Source organism: Danio rerio, chromosome 12 (assembly GCF_049306965.1).
Source record: "Danio rerio strain Tuebingen ecotype United States chromosome 12, GRCz12tu, whole genome shotgun sequence".
NCBI classification, from domain to species: domain Eukaryota; kingdom Metazoa; phylum Chordata; class Actinopteri; order Cypriniformes; family Danionidae; genus Danio; species Danio rerio.
Window position 1 is genome coordinate 23,741,460 of NC_133187.1, and position 13,578 is coordinate 23,755,037.

Below are 13,578 nucleotides of genomic sequence, written 5' to 3' on the forward strand. Positions count from 1 at the left end.
ATGCTAGTTCTTTCCTGCAAGGAAAACGCTGCAGAGACTTTTTAATCAATATTGCATCCTGCCCTTGTCCATACAGTCAAAACAGCCCAACCCATTTACTAAAGCATTCTGGACAACAAGCTAGACAATTTAGAAAACAAACACAATAGTGATGCACAAAAATTTGGACAGCTGAATGTGGAGAAAAAAAAGAAATGAAAGCTTTAGCGATAGTTCTTTCAGGAAGACTGAGATGTCACGTCTTTCATAATATTTATCTTGTCAGCCTATAACAACCAAGCAAGCTAGATATAAACCCATCTAAACAATCTGTTTTGCTGTCCTCAGGTGACGTTGTGGAAGCTCCCCCCATCCTCCCCACCACCACCAGGTCGGCCTTGTCTCCACTCAGGGGGTTGGCTTCGCCCTGCCTTTATCTTCAGGCAGGATCTGCCAGCTCATCCAGAATTGCACCATAGACGGGGCTTACGCCAGAGGACTTGAAAGGACCATAACGAACTTACATTTATGCAATTAATTCACAATAAATGTTAAATTGTTTATCTGCCTCCTAAAAAGTCTTTCTGGTAGAAATACATTTTTTAGCATTCCCAGAAAAAGTTCAGTTTAACTAGCCGTGCTGTATTGGTTTAGGTTTGGTTCACTGTCAAATGTGATTAGTTACTTTACTTAAATATGAGTAATCTCGTTTTAACTTGTTAGGTTGACAACTAACTCTTTTTTTACGGTGTATAAAATGCAATTATACCAAAGACAGAAAAATCACTTTTTACTGTAAAAAATATATAACCTAAGCAGTAATTTAATTTATTTGGCTAAGACTGAGAAGTGTTACTACTAATGTTGAAGTGCATTTATATCAAACTGTGGTCAAAACTGACTGGAACTACCTGTGGATTAAAAAATTTAACTGCACACTTTCCAACCAATTAGAGTTGAGAATTTGAGAATTTCTATGTATCTTCAAGATTTTACACGACAACTGTTACTAGGCTACAATGGTTAACTTACTACTAATGTTGAAGTGCATTTATATCAAACTGTGGTCAAAACTGACTGGAACTACCTGTGGATTAAACAATTTAACTGCACACTTTCCAACCAATTAGAGTTGAGAATTTGAGAATTTCTATGTATCTTCGAGATTTTACACGACAACTGTTACTAGGCTACAATGGTTAACTTACTACTAATGTTGAAGTGCATTTATATCAAACTGTGGTCAAAACTGACTGGAACTACCTGTGAATTAAACAATTTAACTGCAAACTTTCCAACCAATTAGAGTTGAGAATTTCTTCATATCATTGTATAGCCAATAAATACAATCATGATATTTATTACAAAAACAAAAGACAGGAAGTCAGTGGATAGTGGACAGGGGATTTTCACATTCATTAACAAATTGGAATCCAGAAGTCTTTTTTTTTTCTCCCGCATTGAAAGACTTCCACAATACTAATATATATTTTTTTCGCTCCCTATATTTTCAATCCAGGACAAACCTTGCATATTTAGGAGAAAATAATCTCAGAGGATTCCCTGAAAGCATTACTCTAAATCCCAAGGCCATCATTTGCATTATCAGGATCGCCAAGAACCAGACCACTTAGGAAAATATCATACTATAAGTCAACCACAGCACCCAGCAGTCTGATCAAGTGCCATTCAACCAGAAGCAAATGAAATGAGTGCTGGAGTTCATTCTGTCAGCAAAGCCCACCGTATTCACTGGTGTCGGATATCTCTGCAGTACATCATATCTGTGCTTTGTTGGCACAAATGTGTCACAATGTAAACGATCGGAGAATCAAACATGACACTTCATTGCCAGCAATTCAAATACCCAGAAAAACACATATACAGAAGTACAATGATTACTACAATGTGACTGTATATTGACAAAACATTATTGTGAGGTAAATTGCCAGATGCCAAATGAAGAGAAACTTATCGACTCATCCTAGATAGTATCTATCAATAATGAAGCATGGGGAGGATTAAAAGATCATTTAAAAGGGTTAGTTCACCGACAAAATGAAAGTTTGCTCAATATTTAATTACACTCAAGTCATTTCCAAGCATTATGAGTTTGTATTTTCAGTTGAACACTCTGAAGAAAGCTGTACACACTGACTTCAATAGTGGGAAAAGCAAATACTATGAAAGTCAATAGTTGCAGGTTTTCATCTTTCTTCAAAATATCTTCTTTTATCATTCAACAGATAAAAGAGACTCATTAAGAGTGAAAACAAGTAAATAGAGTAAATGATGACAGAGTTTTCATTTTTGGCTGAGCGATCCCTTTAATGAAAGTAATTTTTCAAACAATAGCTAGTGAATATCTTTCCGAGCACCCAGAATCAAGACTCAGGATGCTTCTATAGGTGCCACTACAAATGAACAACTTCTTTTTGGCATGGAAAAAAGCTAAAATTCCCAGCTGAAAAGAAGAGGATGCCAGGAGGGCACCGCAGGAGCTCTCGCCATGACAACATTATCACCGTGGCAGCTGCTCCGATCCACATCCACTACAAGACAGCGAAGAAAGAATGTTTACACAGCACAATGAAACAACAGCATGATACTCAACAGGGTACTGGTTGCTATCTATAATAGTCCTACTATGACTAAACACGAAAACACGCTATAAAGTTTTAAGGAGGTAAATAAATAATGCTTAATAAATAAATAGTCCAAGTCTTCACACATTTCATAGTGTATGTCATTACCTAAACAAAAAAATCAGGTTATGAACTCTCAGCCTCATGTATGAATTGTTGGTAAAAAAGTAATATTCAGTCACATGGCTATAGAACTCACTATCACTGAAGTCAAGTTAATCTCTAAATAGACTATAGTAAATAGGATTTCATTCAAAATTATTCTGCGTAGCAATAAACATTTATTTTAATCTTCTGTTTTCATGAAATATTTTATTTTGTTTTAATATGTTTTAATGTTTATGTCAAAATTTCTAGGCATACAAGGTTAAAATAAATATTTTGACTAAAATGTGATTCAATTTGTTTTTGTTTTGTTAGTTTTTTTTGTCATATCACATATATATATATATATATATATATATATATATATATATATATATATATATATATATATATATATATATATATATATTTATACAACAGTTCTGTCTGGCTCTCAAATCTGATTGGCTGATAGTCGTGCAATAGTCTGCAAATAACAGCACTGGTTCAGCCAACTTAACCCTTCACCTTTGTGTATTACTCCGCCGCGACAAGCGGAGAGACGCTCTACAGTTTGACAAATATTGCTGCTGTTGGACAACATAATGTACTTTTGAGGCTTTTTTAGTTAAGAATGTAGTTGTTTAGATTGCAGTGCCTATTTTAAATATTTATCATTTCTGAGAGACAGCACTGCACAGCAGCTTTATATGATTAAGCTGAGCAAAGATGGTTGATGTTGGTGAAGTAGAATGATTTCTGCTGTTCTGATGTCAGCTCCAGATGTGAATGAATGGTGGAAGAAAGCAGTTTCTCAAACAAAAGGGTTTTTAGACTCTTCGTGTTTGATTTTCTTCTTTAAATGCATGATTATGCCGTCAAACTGTGGTATAAATGTAATATCACACTCGTAGCAGTGCGATGTGGCTGTATATCATCACTGGTGGAACACTAAGGCACAACGTACAACTCCCACCAGTGCCGATATACAGCAACATCGCACTCCTACAAGTGTAATATTAAACATATAATATCTATATTGATATTTTAACAGTGAAAAACATTGTGATATGAATTTTAGCTCATATGCAATGTTGAAATTGTACCATTTGTAACTGTAATGATTAATTTTATTGAATTGTTTATACAATGAAGACTCCGCAGTAATATTTTGCATTTGATTATTCAATTACTGTTTACCTGAATACTGTTAAACTTCTTGGAAAACAATAAAACGTTGTGTATTTAATAATAATAAAATATAATTGATGCAATCTAAAATTATAAAGTCTTTCCAAATAGAGATGATCATCAAGTCATGTGGTGAAATGGTATTCATTCATATCGCAATGTAAATGGCATAATAACAAAATAGATTAGTTCTTAGATTCTTACAATATCGTGCAGCCCTACTGGATATGAATGCCTTCTTAAAACAGATGGTGCTTCTAATACCCCATCATATTTTTTTCCTTTGTAAACATTTAACCCTTTTTATTATTTTTTTATATAAAACAAAAATAGGGAATTGCAAAAAATCCATATGTTTTATGATCTGCATTCCAAATTAGGACACTCTTCATTTCTAGAGCATTAAAAAAATAATAATAATAATAATAAGTTAATGTGTCAAAACCACAGCATGTTGAGCAGCACTTTATATAAGTGAGCACTTCAAAAACATATGTTCAACTATTCCTGGTCGAAAGTGCAGATCTGTGCAAAGTAATATCACCAATTAAAGGGCTAATATTACTGACAACGTATTGCTGGTTGAGTAGCCTTGAAAATGAGCAATTTCAAGGCTATGTGCCAAATGACACTGGATTCTGTGATATGGTTTACTTTTTCTGAAACCAACAACCATTTGTAAAGTATCTCTGGACCATTTTTTAAATTATTAATACCAAAAGTAAAATGATTCAATTACAACTAAAAACAAAGTGTTAAAACACAAAAAATGGCAGATACTTGGTTAATGATGGGTAAATTGAGAAGCTTAAAGGTGTTGTAAGTAAGTTTTTGACTCCTTTAAAGCATAATAAGTTTCCGGACATTTAAGAAACATGCTAAGTGAACATTCTTGGTTTTCTGAAAAACAATGCTGAAGTCAGTTATTCTGCTTTGAAAACTAGCAGTAGCTGCTTTTGAAACAGTAGCAGACTCCGAAATGAGATACAGATCCAGAGTTCCACATGAGGTTATTAATTAGCAAATAATCTAAATATTACGAACATAAACATTAGGTGAGCAGGTTACATTGTAGCCACGAGTCCTAACAACACGCTACATAATGAGATTTGCAGTGATAAGCCAAATTTAAATACAGCCATTCAGAAGCACAGAATATACACTCACTCTCGAAATGGTAAGGTTTATAAACTAATTTATACATATCAAACTTCTTTAACGTTATTAAATGTACATGCTGAATCACTAATATGTGTTAGTTTTGACTGTCAATTCTAAAGTTCAATTTCAAATGGTTTATTTTATTTTCAAGATCTGAGGTGAATGATCTGCTGCTGCTTTCAGTAGTATGGCTATAAATGTCATGTAAAATGGCATTCATACTCACATGATTAGCATTTAACACTAAATAAAGCACATGAGGTGTACCTGAGGTGATCACAGTGCTGTTTTTCAGCTGCAAGAAATAGAAGCCGTTTCCTACATCAATACATCAATTCGAGGTGTTGGTTAGAACAAAAAGTCATTTTAATATGGAAAATATTCCTTCTATCGTGTACCGTTGAGAACACTTTAATCAGCCTTTAGGCTCAATCGTCAGACTCACTACTTAATCTGGCAACCTGCGCTTGTGTTTGTTTTGATCCAGTAATGTAATACCTAATACCTAATTCAACCACTGGGTTCAAACTAACACACTGCACCTTTAATAGGCAATAATTACTGTATCATCCATATTGCATTTCATCTGAATTTCTATAAAGTTACATTTGTTCGTTAACTTAAATGCACCAAAAAAAGCATGGAAGAGCCAAGAATGGTGGATTATTGCAGAAAACAAATTATAAAAGAAATGTAGAGGATGTGAACTGTGACAAGGTGATTGACAGGGTAATTTAAACAGCCACATAGAGCAGGTAAATAAACAACAGATGTATGGTCAGGAGAATTCAGCATAAACAAAACGAAAGCATGGATGCAACCCGCCTCATGAGTTCAGGCTGGTGGTGGTGTTGTGATGGTGAAGGGGAGATTTTCTTGAGTCGCTTATTATCAATTAAACATATTTAAACACACACACACACACACACAAACACACACACGCACATTAGCACTTCATTACTTTAGATTTGCAAAACTAGTTTGTTTCTGAAACATTAACATTGTTTTCTTTTTTTTTCAATTGTATCTGGATGCAGCCTTTATGATGCAAGCTGAGATTACATTGCTCAGAGATGCAATGTCAGACACAATGTACTCAATGGAGCTAGTGACGTCACTGTGAGAGGTAGGGTTAGGGGTGGGGTTAGGTGAGTGCATTAAAAAGCATTGGATGCAGCTCAGATTGCACTGCACCGAGTCTGCAGCCAGACCCATCTCGTTTTTCTAGAAGTTGGTGATATAATCACTTGCAAATTAATCTCTTAAGCAGAGTCATGCATTTTACAGCTATACATGACGTGAAGCATTATTATTATATAGATACATTTTGAAACTGAATGTGGTTTGCCAAGTTTGCTATGGTTACAATCCAAAACACAGATATGAGGAGTCACAGTTCCTCACTTCCTCTCAAAACACCAAACCATACTAAATGAAACATTAAACCACAATAAAAATAAATAAATTGAGAGAATGAGCCATGATGGATAAAGTTTTCTAGGTTTGCTATCCAAAAACCCATTACAACTGCAAGTATTATGGTGGTTCCTCGATATTTACCTAATGTATTTCTGAGGAAACCACAAGAGAGATATGTTTTGTCAGTATAAATTCCCGAGTCACCTCAGCCTACAAACATGTTCGGGACACATTTCAATCTCAAGTTCTCACAGCTAGAGGCACACTCTCATTTATTTCCATCTGCTGCCATTAAACAGTGACATCAAATTAGGCTGAATATGACTATCATTTCCTAATCAAACTGACTGACGCCTTCCTGTACTGTTCCACCTTCTCTTTGTCCCACAGTACTCAAGTTCCTGCTCCAGGCCTCTTCTCACACGGCTACTAATGAGCCCTCTAATCAGCGAATGGGCTCTTCAGAAGAATCTCTCATTAAAATCGGAGAGAAAAATGAAATGACAGAGACACAAAATGCTACGCACATGTGAGGCTTTCAACATTTAATTGAGGGCGTTTTAAATGTCACAAAGTTCTACGCTTGGCCTTCATGCTGGAATAAAACAATTTCGAAGCGAGTGTTTAAATGGCCATTATGTAAAATTAAGTTCTCACTTGGTGTTAAGGATCCATGCGATGCTGAATGAATAGTGGAATTATGAAGGTGCTTCACAGGCACAGCAGACGGAAACGCAGCCAAGAGCCCACTGTTCCAGGACAGAGAAGTTGATCACGATCCATGGAAGTATTGTGTAGCCTTTGGCAACTTCAATGCTGACTTCAGCAGCCGTTCAAAGAACACGCGTTTCTGCTCAGCTGAAAAGTGTGTTAATCTTAGGAAACATAACAGATGCAGAGATAAGGGCTGGATGGTACTTGAGTAATATCTGAATAATAGTAACAACTAAATAATAGATGTCTCGTTTTGAAAATTACTAAAGTGATTTTATATACATAAAAAAGCACATTAAATAAAACAGAATGTTTCAATTTTTTAAATAAATTGTGAATATTAAATGACAGTATAAACGATCAGCATCATTCACTGTACAACATATAACTTAACACAGTCAAGCCTGAAATTATTCATACCTCTGGGGGGTATATATACAGGTGTGTGTATATAACATATATTATATATTGGGCGAGGCAGTGGCGCAGTAGGTAGTGCTGTCGCCTCACAGCAAGAAGGTCGCTAGGTCGCTGGTTCGAGCCTCGGCTGGGTCAGTTGCATTTCTGTGTGGAGTTTGCATGTTCTTCCTGTGTTTACGTGGGTTTCCTCCGGGTGCTCCGGTTTTCCCTCACAGTCCAAAGACATGTGGTACAGGTGAATTGGGTATGCTAAATTTCACCGTAGTGTATGTGTGTGAATGAGTGTGTATGGGTGTTTCCCAGAGATGGGTATTAGCTGGAAGGGTATCCGCTGCATAAAACATTTGCTGGATAAGTTGGGGGTTCATTCTGCTGTGGCAACCCCAGAAAAATAAAGGAAAAAAGCCAAAAAGAAAATGAATGAATGAATATTATATATTACAAATTGTATTTGATTTTTGCCATTACAGAAACAAATGAATGCAAAAAATGGAAAAGTAACAATATTCTCAATATTACTGTATATTCGATTAAATAAAGGTATACTTTGTGGAACTTTTCAGAAACATCTTTCACAAATCACAAAAATTGTAAATAAAATATAGAAATTTGCAGGTTAAATGTCAGATGAGGACCAATTTAAAATAAATCTGCAATCTGCAATTTGGCTCAACGCTAAGTATTTTCTCTAGTGGCCCAGTCTGGTCAAGATTTTTACTAGCTCTGCCAAAATATTTTTACTGGCCTCATAAAAAAAATAATTAAAAAAATATATATATATTTATTGGTCATGTCTTAGCCATATATTCAAAATAAAATACAAAAACAAGGTAATTGAAGCCCAAGCCAAAGAAACCCTGATCTACACTAAATAAGCCAGTCTCCAAACAAACACACTACAAGAATGTGAAAAGTATTAGTGCAGGGTGATTTTGCATGTTCTCCCTGTGTTGGCGTGGGTTTCCTCCGGGTGTTAAGTTTTTCCCCCACAAGTCCAAAAAACATGTGGTGAATTGGGTAAATTGTCCATAGTGTACTCATGTGGATGAATATGTATGGATGTTTCCCAGTGATGGGTATCAGCTGGAAGGACATCTGCTACGTAAAAACTTGCTGGATAAGTTGGCGGTTCATTCCGCTGTGGCGACCCCACATTAATAAAGGGACTAAGCCAGAAAGAAAATAAATGACTGAATGATTGGGCCTAAAATCAAAATCTTGATTAATTGAACATTTTGACTTGATTACAATTAATGAAAACAATGTTTTGCCCATAATTTAACGACACGTTTTGTAAAGTAAATATGCTCACTTGTTACAAGTGAAGGATTTTTATTTAAATTTTATATTGATTGCAATTTTAAAAGAATTTAAGGAAACTGTCTATCTATGACTATTTATTAAACATCAACGCTTAACAACTGAAATGAAACACACTGCCTAAAACCATCCTAAATAATTTAATTACTTACTTGCACTATATATTCAATGTTTTTCATATTGAAAGTAGAAAATCAGCAATATCTTTTCTAAGTAGAAGAACTCTTGTATATCCTGTAAATCCTATGTATATCCTGTAAATCTTATGAAAACAAATATCTTAAGGTAAACAATAATTTTAATGTAATGGAAAATGTGCTGCCTAAAAGGCTTAACAGAGTGGAATGACGTGAGTCCGCATGCGGTAGGGAAAGTAATAAAAAAAAATTGACCTGAAAAAAGTTGTCGATTATATGTTTATATGTTATAGGTTGTAGTTGATCGATTATAGTTTTGGTTACTTTTCGATTAATTGCCCAACCCTAAAAAGTATAGAGAAAAAATTAACACTCGCAAGTGACTCCAATTTTTTTACCAAACATTAACACATTCACTAGAATGTCTCAACTAATTCATAAAAAAATCCTCAAAATACCAATGCTAATACTGTTTCTTCTACTAAAGCATTAGCATGGCATTTGTGATCTCATACTCACATATCTTTATATCAGAGAAAAATCTATTACACGAAATAACATTCATTTGATGTTTACTTTTAGAAATCTCCTTTCTTTTATTGAAGATGTGTACAAATCCTCATACCAGCTCATAACAGTGTTTAAAAGCTCCACACACTATCTTTAGCAAGCCTCAACTGAAGTAAAGGCCAGAGGGAGCTTCTGTGAGCTCAAACTGTGATGTTTCTGCACAGAGCTGCAAAGCTTCAGTCTGATGTTGGACAGAGACCAAATGCTGTTCAGGGAAAGTGACTCCTCACCTATTGCAGTACTAACTCAAATATGACTTGGCACATTATCAAGCCCCCACCTAGATTTATCAGCTGTGGGAAAAGGACATTTAAAAACATTCCGATACACTGACTTGTGGTTACATGAAGGACATTTGTGCACATGCTACTCATATCACAAGCTGAAAACCATCAAACTGTGCCAGCTACAATTGGGAAATAATTAAACCGATAAAGAGCCATCCCATTAGATGAATTTAAGTAGCTCTGTTTTGGTCAGGGATTCCTCACCTTCCTCACCTGGATTAGGATTTAATTAATTCATTTATCTTTAGTGCATGTACTTTTTCTCTTAAAAGGTAATAAGCTATTTAAAAATAAAATTAAATAAAATAGAGTTGTTGATATCTGCTTCACACGAGACCTCATAGATGTTTATATTTATTGGTCACCTCGTTGTTGCTCTTATTTTACCTAATCCATTTTTTCCACACTATGAAACAACTTTGAAATTAATTTGCTGAGGCCATGGATGAAAGGTAACAATGTCATGTTCGACTTCATGCACAGCTTAATTAATTTGCTTTACGAGACCTGAATATATCAGGAGGTACAGGTATTCATTGTTTTGTGTGCATATGTCAGGGTATATACACTCATTTTTACTACAAAAAGTTAATTTCCTGACCTAATGTTTCATGTAATGTCTATACATGTACATGGTAAATCATAAGAAATGTTTAAATTTATTACAGCATATCATAAAAAATGCTATAGTTTCGATTTATTTTTATATTGATGTAAAATAGATGATGCTTACACAGCACTAATAATGTGAAAGCATTTTTTTGACCAAGAAGTAAAAACAACAAACCTCCATCCAATATACAGATATTTGTCAAACTAATTTTAGATAATATTAATAGTTTGTTAACCTATTAATAGTAGGTAAAGCTACTTCTATTATAAAGCCGCGATCACACTGCACTTTTCATTCCATAGACTTCTATTCATAGGCATGCGAATGCAGGTGATTGTTTTGGACCAATAGAAGAGATTTTAAAATAAGAAATTTAAAATATGGAGCAATTGCTCACTTTTATAATGTCTAATCATATTGTTTAACCACACCCCTTTTCACAGCTCCATATGACAAAATGCTCTAATGTAGACTGGAAAATGCCATTTCAAAATTCCATGACTTTTCCAAGTTTTCAATAACCATATGAACCCTGATATGTTTTTTTTTTTTTACTCTCAAAATGCCGGTAGAAGCCAATCCAACATTTAAAAGGACAATTCACCCTTAACTTTTTTTCAAAACAGAAAAGAAGATACTTTGATATGTTGAAAACCTGTAACTATTGACTTCCATAGTATTTGTTTTTCCTATTTTGGAAGTCAATGGTTTCAGTTATCCAGTTTCCTTCAAAATATCTTCTTTTATGTTCAACAGAAACAAAAGAAGAAAGAAACTCATAAAGATTCGGAATCACTTGTGAGGATGGGTAAATGATGACTAAATTTTCATTTTTGGGCGAACTATCCCTTTAAGCTCAACAACAAACATGCGACTCAAAGCGGAAGCTTTTTTTATCTCATCACATATGAAAAGATAATCTCAGCTATGCTATCATTCTCTATCTAAGCCCCATTTGATGGGATCATGAGATCACAGGCCACTGACTATAAGACGTGCTCTCTCCAATGGTTCTTACCTTTGCCTGAAAGAGTCTGTATTCCAAAGATTTAATATCTCAGGCGTACATCTTTACTTCAAAAAGAAGACGACGACGAAAACTGAAAAGCCATAGCTATTGTTGTCTGATTTCAGAAGTACATGCACATCCAGTTTGTTCTCAAGGAAAAGAGACAGTCCAACAGATTAGCACTCACTAGCTATGTTCACAAGACAGTGAGGCAAGTCATTGGGTCAAAGTTGACCAATCACAGGCTTCATGTGACCAGATTATTCCTCTAAAGGGCTTAGAAACATAATCCTGTGGCTAAGTGAGGTTACACCTAAAACCATGCCTAGTCAAAGAAACCAAGTAAATACAGAACAAAGTTATGTTCAGTTCATGTCTGCACAATATTAGGGCCTGATTTACTAAACGGAAAGCTTCTTGGTTTGAGAGGGAGACAGGAAATGAGTGTGCATAATGAAATATTTATCAATGGCTGAAATATATTGAATATCAGCTGATGAAGAAAGAAATGTATGCAGTTTATAATCAATACTCCTATTATTTCATGCATTAACCCCAACTTTTTTGTTGCAGAGGACTTTAAAAAAAAATGGATCGAGAGTTAAATGTATTATGCTTAAGTGATTTTATTACCGTTTTGACACTACTGTAAACCTTTCAGATCAGAATGACCAGAGGTGTGACTTATGTTTGAATTACTTTCACAGCTAATGGCTTGCGCACTGGGCCAGTAAAGTACAAATGAGCTCAGATCTGCTACATAAAATCTACAATACATCATCTGTGTACTTGGGCTATATATATTGCTGTCATAGTTTTAAGCAGTAGCCTTGAAAACGAGTATTTCAAGACTATATGCCAAATGACGATTTTATGACTGGATTCTGAGACTCGGTTGACTTTTTCAAGAGCCATTTGTAAAGTATCTCTGAACCATTTTTTTTGGAAAATGGAAAGTTAAGACATGCAAGTTTATATTTGGGTTTTACATATATAAAACATATGTTTAAATATTGTTTATGTGAACACATATGAACACATCTATTAAAATATGGCTAATATATTTAAACATACATATTTTCAATTCCAATGGTTGAAAAACATATAAGACATTATTTATAATATAATAATATATAAGTAGACATTTTTACAATATTTCAAAGTATTTGTTGCACTTATGACATGTTTTACATTTGTTAAATCCAAATATGAAATTATTTATCCTATGTAATTTGCATATATTGGCATATATCAGATTTATATATGCAAAAAGTCAGTTGTTAACACCTATATTTCAAAAGAAAATGAAATGTGGATGGAACGGTCAAATAATTAAAATAAATTAGCATTACTACAATATAGACTAATAAGACCAAAAGCACATATTTTGCCATACAGGTATGTGTCTACCATTGAAATTCCATGTGGAAAATGAGAATGAAATCCAAAAATTCAAGAACATTTTAACATTTTATACGCAAAAACTTAAGCATCCTTACAGCAATCAACCAAAACAGGCAAAATAATACAAAAATATAGAAATAAATGATTTAATAGCTCAGAGAGAAATCTAATAGAATGTGAAATAAGGACAAAATGGAAAGTGCAAATTACATATATGTCATACAAGTTTATATTTGGACTTTACATATATGAAGCATTTCAAAATATTGTGTGTGTGAACACATATATGAACTCATCTATCAAAGTATAGCTAATATATTTGAACATACATATTTGACATTTCAATGGTTGGAGAAAAAAAAACGAAAGCAGACATTTTTACAATATTTTAAAACATTTGTTGCACTTATGACATTCTACATATGTAAAATCCAAATATGAACTTGTTTGTCATATGTAATTTGCATATATTGCCATATATCAGATTTATATATGCAAGAAGTCCGTTGTTAATGACTATATTTTAAAAGAAAATGGTATGTGGATGAAACAGTTAAATATTTGAAATAAATTAGCATTACTACTGGTTCGAGCCCAGACTGACACAATCACGTCTTTTTCAAGA

The 13,578-nt window shown here is 34.1% G+C and overlaps 1 protein-coding gene across 4 annotated transcripts in view; it reads right to left on the bottom strand.

Annotated features, from left to right (window-relative positions):
* The window catches only part of thrab (thyroid hormone receptor alpha b), a 234,077-nt gene that overhangs the window by 189,276 nt on the left and 31,223 nt on the right, over window positions 1-13,578 (bottom strand). For 2 of the 4 annotated variants that reach the window (XM_073918439.1, XM_009306721.5), the window contains exon 1: window positions 11,559-11,712. The exons of the other annotated variants lie outside the window; for them this stretch is intronic. The gene's annotated coding sequence lies outside the window, so the exon portion shown is untranslated. Of the gene's footprint in view, window positions 1-11,558; window positions 11,713-13,578 lie in introns of those variants that run through there. 4 annotated transcript variants of the gene reach the window in all.